The sequence below is a fragment of the Carcharodon carcharias genome, chromosome 6, assembly GCF_017639515.1.
Source record: "Carcharodon carcharias isolate sCarCar2 chromosome 6, sCarCar2.pri, whole genome shotgun sequence".
NCBI classification, from domain to species: domain Eukaryota; kingdom Metazoa; phylum Chordata; class Chondrichthyes; order Lamniformes; family Lamnidae; genus Carcharodon; species Carcharodon carcharias.
In genome coordinates, this window is record NC_054472.1 from 46,393,630 (window position 1) to 46,406,001 (window position 12,372).

General features: G+C 47.5%; 1 protein-coding gene across 1 annotated transcript in view; it reads right to left on the reverse strand.

The window, feature by feature from the left end:
- The window catches only part of itga9 (integrin, alpha 9), a 570,745-nt gene that overhangs the window by 506,048 nt on the left and 52,325 nt on the right, over positions 1-12,372 (reverse strand). The window lies entirely within an intron of this gene.

The following is a 12,372-nucleotide window of genomic DNA, read 5'->3' on the forward strand; positions in this document are numbered from 1 at the left end:
GACGTGCACACAAAGGAGCTTTGAGTTTGTGTGATTTACACAGTTTCAAGAGATGAGCTAATGTCCAGCCATAGGCAGAACCATTCAACTGGCGCAACGATTCGATGAAGCCTTGAGAGCTGGACTGGAGATAAAACATAACATAAAGTTAGTTTAGGTACACTCCTCTCCCAGATAAGGACAGGGCAGATGGTTTCAGCTTAGATATGGGAAAACATACAATGGACAGAGGGATCTTTGATGAAACAAAAGCAGTCTTGAGTTGTGAGAACCAAGGTCTTCCATACGTGTTTTAATTTTGATTGGATAATATAATTATGTATACACCCTTTAGAATAATTGGTTAGCAAAATCACGTTTATGTACTCAACAGGATAGTTTTGAAATGGTACCTATGTGTAGGTTACCGATTGGATATATTCAAATGTACTCAAAATGTATTGTGATAAGAAAAAGTACAAAAGTAGTGAAATGTAATCAATCAGGGAGCTGGGTCTTCATTCTTAGGAATGATTGCAACTCCCTTGCATATGCTTGAATAAAACCGGTAAAGGAAGCCTGATTCTCTCTGGTCGCTATGTGGTCGGGGATTGTAGTTTCTCCTCTTCAACTGGCCTATGTGGTAGTTGCAGGACTGAAGGGAATGCCCTCTTCAGACAGCATTAATGTTTCGAGTCCGTAATACTCTTCATCAGAACTAAACAGAAGTAGAGATATGGTGAAATATATACTGTTTAAGGTGGGGTGGGACAGGTGAAGCTGGATAGAAGGCCAGTGATAAGTGGAGGCAGAGGAGAAATTGCAAAAGATGTCATAAACAAAAGGTCGAAGGGATGTTGATGGTGGTGATACTGGCTAGAGGATGTGCTAATGGTGATATTAAGAGTAGAAAGTAGGATGAGCAAGTGATAGATGGCCACAGTGGGGGTGGGGTGTGGGATGGGGATGGTGTGGGAGAAAAGATCAAAATAGGCTAAAAGGTGGAGATAAAACAATGAATGGAAATAAACTTTAAAAATAACAATGGGTGGGAAAAAATGTATATATAAAAATTTTTAAATAAGTATTTGAAAAAAGGGATCAAAAAGGGGGTGAGGATGGAAGAGAGAGTTCATGATCTGAAGTTGTTGAACTCAACGTTAAGTCCAGAAGGCTGTAAAGTGCCTATTCGGAAGATGAGGTGCTGTTCCTCCAGTTTGTGTTCAGCTTCATTGGAACATTGCAGCAGGCCAAGGACGAACATTGGGGCATGAGAGCAGGGTGGTGTGTTGAAATGGCAAGCGACAGGGAGGTCTGGGTCATTCTTGTGGACAGACCGAAGGTGTTCCGCAAAGCGGTCACCCAGTCTGTGTTTGGTCTCTCCAGTGTAGAGGAGACCGTATTGGGAGCAGCTGAAACTGAAACTGAGGCTGCCAACAGTAAGGACCACACTCCAAGGTCAACTCCTGTGAACATTATTCATCGCTCAAGTGTCAGGAAACCATCTGCAAAGCAAAATAGCAGTCTCACAAACAGAGTTGTGACTTGCCCAAAGAATATTTCCACTGTGGTGACGTTTAACCACACCAGATAGAATGTCCTGCCACTGGTAAACAGTGTAAAGCTTGTGGAAAACTCAAGCACTTTGCTCATGTTTGTTGTTCATCAGCAAATTCAACTACTAAGGCCAATACAACATATGAGTGCCAAGTATCCACATCACAGAGAAAGGACAAGAGAATGTAGCCAGAGTACAGGCGGGTGGCCCTGAATATACTTTTGCACTCTGGCCGGGACTTTCCTTGCCCGCCAGCGTCAGGTGTGTTCGGTGGCGTGAGCAGACAATATGGAGCGATCAGTTTCATGATGGCATGAAACCAGTTTGTGATCGTCCGCTCAGCCCGCCGATGGCAGGCCGCGTTTCCCCCATTGGACATTGGGACCCTCATTGTAATACATCTGCATATCATTGGGAGCCTGCCCACCGGAATCACCACAGCCCCCGCTGGATCATCCACCCAGGGAAAGCTCGCCAACGTGTTTCACAACAGCATATAAACTGCATGCACTTGGCAGGCTGCACTTTGAGGGAAACTTGGAAGTGAGTGCACGGTAACATTGTGCAGCGCTCACCAGGGTCGTCTGTTGGACTTCAAGCTGGGGAGGGAGGGTGCAGTGTCCAAGGGCAGCCCTGCTGTGGTTGGGGTGATTTGGGGATCGAGGGCAGCCCTGCGGTTGAATGCAGCGCACAAGCATTCAGGGAGGGGGTAGGGTGGGTGAGGGAAGTGGCCACGCATTAGGCCACGTACAAAGTGAACATTCTTCTGCAACTGAGGCAGTTCAGGCGCAGCCACATTGATATGATTGGAGTTGGGCTTCTAGCTTATCTGCCCACTCAAGCAATGCAGAGGCATCAAAATGCCACCAAATGCTCCAGAGCTTTTCACCCCTCGGGCACAGTTTGCAAACTAATGAACGTGTCAGTGGACTACAGAACAGTTGGATGACTGCACATGTTGTACAACCTCCTTGCTAAAGCTGGCTATGGACCAGTCACTGGTGGAAGTGCTCACAACCCCTTGCAATGTCAGCACCTTGGTTTGGACCAGTCTCCTCAGTAGTTCAAGCTAGCAGTGAAGTCTTGCAGCAGAGGTTAGGAGAATGCCTGTGCCTGAGGTGACAGCACAGCATGCAGTCCATGGGCAAAGCTGCCACCAATCGATCAGGTGGAGTGGGGCGGAGGTGGATGGGGTTCCGGGCAGCCATGCAGCGCGCTACATTCCAGCCATCCAAGTGGTGGACAGCACTCTCCACGATGCGTTAAGTGGCCATCACAGTTAGCCAAGACAGGTACTTAGTACACCCAAGCTAATCGAAGGGTCTCTCTCTTTCATTCTGCAGGAGTACATCAGAATCATGGAGTCTGGTGAACTTGCTGTATGCCTCGTGGCCTACAGAGAACAAAGACAATGGAGGAGAAAGTGACTGAGGTGCCTGGTTGTGCAGAGGAAGGAGCTGAACCCTCTGGAAGAAGGGGCGGCAGGGGTTCCTGCACATGCCGCCAAAGAGCCACAGTGAGCCATCGCTGGTCAGCACCTAGTGACACCCAGGGTCAATAGACGCTTGCCTTTCTTTCCTGTAGATGATTAAGAACCAGTGTCGCCAAAGACTGCACATGTCTAGGAACTGGTCGGTCACATCTGCCAGGTGCTGCAGGATTTGGCGCCACGTGGACATGGAGGGCATCCACTGCCAGTGGCTGTAAAAGTGACAGTGGTGCTCAATTTCTATGCCAGTGGCTCCTTTCAGGGCCCCACAGGTGACCTCTGTGGGATCTCAAGCCTCCACCCACAAATGCATCCGTGAGGTCATGGATGCCACCTTCGTAAGGGTACACAACTTTGTGCATTTTGCCTAGGACCAAGACAGCCAGGATTCAAGATCAATTGGATTTGCCCAGATCTTGGGTTTCCCACAGGTACAGCTGCCACATAGCACTCAGATCTCTGTCACAACACGCGATCAACTACATCACCGCAAGGGCTTCCATTCGCTGAATGTGCAGCTGTTGTGCGAACACCACAAATGCATCCTGCAGGTCGGTGCACGGTTTCCAGGAAGTGTGCACAATTCCTACATTCTCAGGTCAGTTACAGATCCCTGAAGTCTTCCAGGGTCCACAGAGGCTGCAGGGATGGTTTCTTGGAGACAAGGGCAACCCACAGAGGACGTGGCTGATGACACCCATGCGGTGACCTCAGACTACAGCAGAGCGACAATATAACGAGGCTCATGCTGCAACTCGCATCCTGGTGGAGCAAAACCATCGGGATGCTGAAAATGAGATTACAGTGCCTGGACCAGTCTGGTGGAGCCCTGCAATATAGTCCACAGAGGGTATCAGGCATCATCATCGCCTGCTGTGCCCTTTACAACCTGGCACTGCAACAGGGAGGAAAGCTGGCTGAGGACTAGGTGGAGGAGCTGGAAGTCTCCTTGGATATGGAGGACGCCAATGGGAATGAGGGTGAAGAGGTCCTCAAAATCGGCGATGATGGAAATGAGGCCCTCGCGCTGGCCAGGCGAGGCAGGTGGGTTCGGGAGGCCCTCACAGCTGCTAGATTTGTGGAGGATGATGACTGTATGCAGTGAGAAGGCACTATAGATTTTGACATTTCATCTGTGAACATTTGACTCCATCTGGCTTATTGCAGCACGCATACCCTTTGTTATAATGCTCCTGTCATGGAGAAGCAGTGGAGGCCCTAATAGATGCTCAATTGCAGGAGGATGATGACGACATTCAGTGAGCTCACTCCATAGATCTTCGCATAGCCTCTGAGAATGTCTGACTCCTGTCTGGCCAAGGGCAACTCGCTTGTGCTCTGTGATCAGGGTTATATCATGGGGACGCAGCCGTGAAACTTGAGAAGCACCTGATCCTTTGTCTGCCTTCAGCACCTGACCCTTTCAGGAGCACAGCGTCACTGGTCACAGATGCTGAAGAGATGGGGTTAGTCCCACCTTAAAGGTTCTGAGAGCACATCAAGAGAATGAGAGAACTCTGTGATGCCTGCCCACAACATTCTTGCAACAATGACAAGCACCCTCAAGGCATCAGTAATGTGTCCAGGGAATGTGAGGCCGGTCTTTGGTCTGAAGGCTGCGCAAAGCACAGGGAAGAGGCTTTGGTCTGAGACACCTGCTTTTATCTTGTGAAAGGTTTCATTTCTGATTATACGAATACTGCTCATCAGAAAAAGGAGCCATAGGCAGGGAGACATTCTTGGGAGTTTAGTAACAGTATGTACAAGTGATTAACACCCGTGCCCAGGCTGTACAACTACATCTTCTTTAGCACTTCAGCCCCACGCTCCTGATCTATGGACACCCGGTGCGGAAGGGGGTCGGGAAGGAGGAGGACCTCCTCGTGAACCTGCTCCTGGGCCTGGCCAAGTTGGCCATTAACAGGTCCAGGCAGCGGGCGATCGACGGGGGAGTCCTGTCCGATTGTTTATTCCTCTTCCGCGGCTACGTTCGCAGCTGGATGTCCCTGGAGAGGGAGCACATGGTGTCTGCTGGCACTCTCGAGGCCTTCCGTGCCCGGTGGGCACCGCGGGGACTGGGGTGTTTTGTTGACCCCTTTAATCACATTTTGATTTAAAGTTTGTAACTTTCCTTTAAACTTTGTTCTTGGTTTTACAGCTGACCTGAATTAGGGGCTGTGCCTGATTTATCCCAATTTTGTTAATTTGGTTTAATTGGTTTTAACTCGAAAGAGTTACATCTTCTTTAGCACTTCTGCCCCACGCTCCTGATCTATGGACACCCGGTGCGGAAAGGGGTCGGGAAGGAGGAGGACCTCTTCGTGAACCTGCTCCTGGGCCTGGCCAAGTTGGCTATTAACAGGTCCAGGCAGCGGGCGATCGACGGGGGAGTCCCGCCCAATTGTTTGTCCCTCTTCCGCGGCTACGTTCGCGGCCGGATGTCCCTGGAGAGGGAGCACGCGGTGTCTGCTGGCACTCTCGAGGCTTTCTGTGCTCGGTGGGCACCGTGAGGACTGGGGTGTTTTGTTGACCCCTTTAATCACGTTTTGATTTAAAGTTTGTAAGGTTCCTTTAAACTTTGTTCTTGGTTTATCAGCTGACCTGAATTAGGGGCTGTGCCTGATTTATCCTAATTTTGTTAATTTAGTTTAATTGTTTTAACTCAACAAGAGTTACATCTTCTTTAGCACTCCAGCCTCACGCTCCTGATCTATGGACACCCGGTGCGGAAGGGGGGCAGGAAGGAGGAGGACCTCCTCGTGAACCTGCTCTTGGGCCTGGCCAAGTTGGCTATTAACAGGTCCAGGCAGCGGGGGAGACCCGCCCGATTGTTTGTCCCTCTTCCGTGGCTACATTCGCGGCCGGATGTCTTTGGAAAGGGAGCATGCGGTGTCTGCCGGCACACTCGAGGCTTTACGTGCCCGGTGGGCACCGCGGGGACTGGGGTGTTTTATCGACCCCTTTAATCACATTTTAATTTAAAGTTTGTAAGTTTCCTTTAAACTTTGTCCTTGGTTTTACAGCTGACCTGAATTAGGGGCTGTGCCTGATTTACCCCTAATTTTGTTAATTTAGTTTAATTGTTTTAACTCGAAAAGAGTTACATCTTAACTTTCCTAACCCTGACGCTATGTCTTGGTGCTCTCTGGACATCCACAGTGTAGGTGGAGGCAGCCTGCTGGCTGCTATGCCCTGTCTGTGATGACCTTGGTGGGTGCCCTCTGGAGGGCTGAGATCTGGAGGGTCCCGGCTTGCTTTCAGGGTCCTGTGCGTGGCAGTGGCACCCTCCTGGCCTGTGGAGCTGAAGCTGCTAAGGTCACAGGAAGAAGGGAGTCCGATGGGCTGGTCACTCCCGGAGTCACCTGGGTGGATGGCCCTGGGGTGGGGAGAAGATACCTGTTCATCCCTCTCCCTGAGTGTGCCCAAGGGACCCTGGCTGACTCCTTGAAGAGAAGGGGTAGCTGGAGTGAGATCGGGCTGTCCCACACCCCTCTCGCGCACACACTGTTGGAGGCCAACTACGGCATCATCGATGGAGTTAAGCTCACGCGGTAGTGCAGGAGCAATGTCCTGGACCAAGGTCTTCATGACAGCGACCATCCTATCAGTGTTGACCTCAGCATGCCGGCGCTACCAGTCTGAAGGCGAATGAACTCTTCCATTGTGCCTTGCAATCTGAGGAGAGCAGCAGACATCCCTTCCTGATGTTCACAAGCTTGTCTTTGCAGCTCCAGCAACTGTGACATGATCAAGTCCAGAGCTCATCATCTGACTCAGACTCAGCAAATTTCTGGCCTCCAGCAGTCCTCAAAGTGCCAGAGACCTGGAAAGTCCCTGCCGCCACCTGCTGTGGATCAGGCAGTGTGATGTGCTCATCAGATTGTGATCCCAAGGCTATTCGAAAGCTAAGTCCCACCGAGGTGTGTGTCTCTGCGCTGGCAGAGGATGTGGGTGAGCGCTGTGACGGGGCTTCAAGGAGGGTGCCTTCAGTTCCTCTTCACAGGTTTCTTCAGGGCTTGACTGGAGGCCCTGGGTCGTGGACTTTGTCAGCTGTTTCCCAGATGTTCCTACGGAAGCAAGAAGATAATTAGTGCATGGCTGTGGCCTGTGAAACAGGCAAATCACTCACAGAACGGCTGTATGATTGATGTTGCACTGCTGGATCCCCACTCAGTAGAGCACTGTCGATCTCACCATCAGCACAGGAATGGTCCAGATCCTCACTGACCAGCTGGCTGGCTCTGTTTTCAAAGTCCGTGAGGACCTTCATTTCAGGCATTCCTCCACTGGTCTGTGGCCTCTTCTTTTTGTGGGCCAGCTTGTCCTGCATGAATAGAGATGGGGAGAGTGTAAGCAGGATGCCTGTCAGGCCAGAAGATAAGTGTGCCTGGCATGTGTGGCTGGTGAGTGGTCCCATGGACAGGATGAGGGCATTGAAGGTGCTTGTGAGAGAGTAAATGGTGATGTCCCTTGAATTGGCTCTGAGTGAGATCCCTGTGGATGTGTGATGGGTTTTGAGAGTGTGGGAGTTGGGAGTGTGAGAAGAGTACCCTGGCAGAACGGAGGAAATCATTCACCCTCTTGTGGTAATGGGTGACTGTCCTTTTTTGGAGGGCATTGGCGCTGACTACCATTGTCGCCACCTCCCAAGCCTGGTTGGTCACGCTGCTGCCATCCTGCTGCCAGAGTGGGGGTCAAGGACATTGCAGCAGGCCTCCACAGCATCCAAAAGGCGTTCCAGTGACACGTCACTAAACCTGGGGGCTGCAGTCTTTTTGCCTTTCATTGACATCTTCCCTGCACAGTAGTGGGCTAGAAGCACTGAGATGTGTGCATGCAGCTGGGCTTCAAATTTGGCGCTCGGCGTGATAAAGCAGCAAGGTAATAACGTGACGGGCAAATGAGCCTGCCCACCATGGTAACGGCAATTTTCCGGGAACGCATAAGTAATGCAGCGGGTTTGTGATGATACAGTGTGAAAACCTGCCATCGGGGCCAGCGGGTAACTACAGCACTTAGTGTGAATCTGGGACGATTCCTCCCTCTCTTTCATAAACAGCAACCAGCCACGTGTGACAGTGACCATTGGCTGCTTAGATGTAGATATTCCCATATATACCGGGCCATCTGTCAGTGTCATGGGAGATAAAACATTCAACAAACTTCAGGATTGCCCTACTCTCTGCAAACTAGGAAAAACAAAAACTTTTCCTAGCAACAGTGATAAACTACTGAAAGTTCTTGGGACTTTTGAAACACCAGTGTCATTCAAAACCATCACAAACAATGGTGTATTCTTTGTCATATCTGGAGAATGTGACACATTTATCAGTTTCCATGCAGCAACAGATCTGCACATGATTGCTGTTACATATGCAATTCCTACGCGTACCAACAACATTCTTGAATTGTATGCTGACCACTTCACTGGTATCGGCAAACTGAAAGGTGTTACCTGTGAGCTGCATGTAGACCCTAATGTGCCCACAGTCACACATCAATGGTGATGAACACCAATCATGTCAGGAAGCAGACAGAGAAGGATCTTCAGCACCTACTTGACTTTGACATTACTGAGAAAGTTGGCGATGGGCCTACATCTTGGGTCTCACCCACCTAAGTCATCAAGAAATCAAGAGCAAGAACCGGATTAGAATCTGCATTGACAGGCAGTCACCAAACGGAGCCATACAATGAGGAAGACACCTGACACCGAGAATCGATGATATCATAGAGCAAGTGAATGGTGCTAAACGCTTCACTAAACTTGACCTCAAAGTAGCTTACCAACAAATCAAGCTGGCAGAAGAAGAGGCACCTTACAGTATTCCCACTCACATCAGACTTCTTTGATACAGGAGGCTCAACTTTGGAGTCAATTCGGCAACTGAGGTATTTCAGCATAGGATTCGGTCTGCATTCAAAGACTTGAAGGCACACTGAACATCATGATGACATTCTCATCTAGGTCGCACTGAAAGTGACAGGCCTACAATGTCTTAGAGATTGTAACTTCACCAAGTGCTTGTTCAATGAAAGCAGAATCAAATTCTTCAGTCATGGGTTCAGCAGTGAAGGAGTATCACCTGATCCACGGAAATTTGAAGTTATTGCAAATGTTGCTGATCCTACTAAAGTTCAGAGTCTGCTAGAACTCATCACGCACTGTAGTCACATTATTCCTGACCCGCTATGATATCTGCCCCTCTAAGCAATATGATAAGAGACCACCATGTGGGAGTGGACAACATCAAAAAAACAGCTGTATAACAGCTGTCAGCAAGTTGCGTAAATGTCTCTTTCGACCCTGAGAAAACCACCCAGCTAGTCATGAATGCAAGCCTGGTTGGCTTAGGTGCAGTTCTCGTGCAGAAAGACGATGCAGGCAACATATCAATCATTGCGATGGTAAGCAGATCGCTAATGTCTGTAGAGCAAAGTTATTGGCAAACAGAGGCAGAAGCGCTCTTATTCACATGGAATATCTTACATTTTATCTCTACATGTATAGAAGTGAGTTCAAAGTAATAACTGATTATTGACCACCAGTAAGCTTGTTCAACAATCCACAGAGCAAGCTATCTACTCAAAAGGAGCGTTAGATACTCAAACTACAAGAGTACAAGTTCCATAGTGAGTTATCAGCCAGGCAAGCTCAATCCAGCGGACTATCCCTCGCAACATCTGTTACCAACAGTCAGTCCTACTGGTCATGAGGAAAGGTTGCCAAGCAACATCTTAACTACATAAATGCAGTGCCAAAACCACTAAAACTAGTTGACATCAGAGCAGCAATAAAACAAGATGGAGCGTTACAATTATGCGTGGCAGCTATGAAATCACAAAACTGGAAAGATGTCCTCATAGTCCTCAAAGATCCTCTCAATGTTCAAAATGAGCTCGCCATTACAACCAAACCAAAACTTGTGAATGGCAAGTCATCAAAAGGAAAAGGCTGAGCTCCATGGAAATAAAGGTCACATGTTCCAAAGAGAGTCTGGAGTTTGATCCTTGTGCCTATGCACTGCAGCATTAAGAGCACATGTCTCATTTTCAAAGGCTTCCATCCCCCCTTCAGAGGTATCTCTGACTCTTTAGGAACATGAGATTCTGGGGCTCAATGGGCATCTCTGGTATTCAAACAGCACAAGTACTCAGAAATATGGCAGAAGCTGTGTGTCTGTTTTAATTTAATTTGCATGTATCTACCCACTGCACGTTTTATTCCACTAGGTTTAAGCACCTGGAGAAGGGATGGAGTGGAGCTTCACCTGGGTGAGCATGCCAGGAATTAAGTTGACCTTTTCACTAAAATGTCAGAGATCTGCTATTATTCTTTTATGTAAAATGAGAGGATGAGAGGATACCTTGGGCACAAAGGACTCTCCCTAAAAGATTGCTGCCTCCCTCGTTTTTCAGGACATCCAATTTGAATACAGTACAAAAGCAAGTCAGAATGGCCAAACTCTCACAGGATGAGGTTATCCTTTTTAAAATAACTTTTATTAATCAACAATACGTGGAAAACGCACATGAAAGAACAGGTTCTATCCGCTATGGCGATTTCTTGGTCCGGAGGCTTGATGTGGAGCTGCTATGGGATGGTTCTGGCACACAGATGTTTTTGTAAGGATATGTGGCCACAATGTCCCAGATAGAAAGCGAGAATGTGGTCAAAGCTCTTTCGTAAGAAAAAATTAGGAATCCCAGCAGCTCAACAAGTATCACCAAAAGAGCTGCTTTAATAATTCAACACCAATAGAAACAAAATGCAAAGTACATTTCTTCTCTTTATACAGTTTAGTGGAAGAAATCAAGAATTAATAATTTCTTAATCTTTACATCTCTCAGATCATTTTAAAGCCACAAAGTGTCACACTCTGCATCTGTTATTTGATGCAAAGCATGTGTGCACTTTGAAAGCACCAAAAGAATTTCAAGGTTCAAAACAGTTAACACAAATAAAATCCTGTGAGGAGGAGGTCTTTTAAGTGGATGGAGCAGCCAAAAGAACCATGTTTTGCTCAAGCCCTTTACCCTTCAATTCTGTTCCAGGCGTTTAGCTGTAAATGTAGTTTAAAGATTCTGATCAAACTCCCAATATAGCAACACACAGCACCCGTTTTAAAATTCTCACCTACAATTAGGTATTTAAGCTAATTTAGAAAAAGATGAACCATGAGAACTTTCTGGAAAGGAAGAAAAAGTTTCTAACTGGATGATTTAAGTAATAAGAATGGATTAGTTTAGCATTCTTTATTTCAATCAAATATCAGTATTTGCCACTCCAGGTGATACAGAGTTATTCGCATTAAATGACGCTTTGGGTGAAATTCTAGCTCACAGTTTAGCACAGAAACTGCAGATTTTAAAACTGGTGAATTTTCTACCAATCTTGATATTCTCATGCACACAGTCCCATATATGTGTCTGAGAACTGTACAAAAAAATTTATAAAGCTGCTGTTCGAAAGGAAGCCACACAACGTTTGCTTGATCAGAGTCTATATTATGCTTGAGAATGTACATTATAGTAATTCCTTAGCACGCATAATTGAAACAATTAGGGTGCGTGCTGTTGTTGATAAAATGGAGCACACTGGAAACTAGGTCGCTAAGTGTTATATTTTTTTCGTATCTTTTCGTTTAACAAGATCAGGGTTAGTCACCTTTCCCACTTCAGTCACTCCAAATTAACATTCCAATTCCAGGCCCAGATTTTCGCTACAACGGAGAGGCTGTCCATTGTGGCAAAAAATCACAGAAATGGCTGGAAATTATAAGCCATGCCCACAAACATGGCATTTCCTATTTCCGTGGGGCAGCACTGGAGACGCCGGGGTTTGTACATGTACGGTTTACACAGGCCATTTAAAGCATCAGCTGCCTCCACTGAAGTGAGATTTTGGTAGGCCAGGAGTGTGAAACCCAATGTGTGTAAATTAGACCAGGTAAGAGGACTTGGTGGGTTCTTTTGGATAGCCAGGGTACCCCTTTGGAAAGGTAAGATACCCCTTTGAATATGGTCCCAGGGCACCTTTGGGAAAGGTAAGGCACCCTTCTAGGATAGTTAAAAGTAAAGATGATTATGCACATATTATTCACAAACTCGGTGGAACTGTCAAATCTGTCAAAGACCTGTCAAGCTGTCCAGTTGTCAAAATATTGTCAACCTGTCAGGGAATTGTCAAAGAGCTGTCACGCTACCATCAAAGAACTGTCAAGGCTGTCAAAGGTTACTATGTGAGTGTTGGCATGGAGATGGTAAGGGCAGAGGGTGATGGATGAGGGTTGGCACTAAGTCAGCATAGGACCATAAATGGCCATGGGGATGTGGGACATAGGGA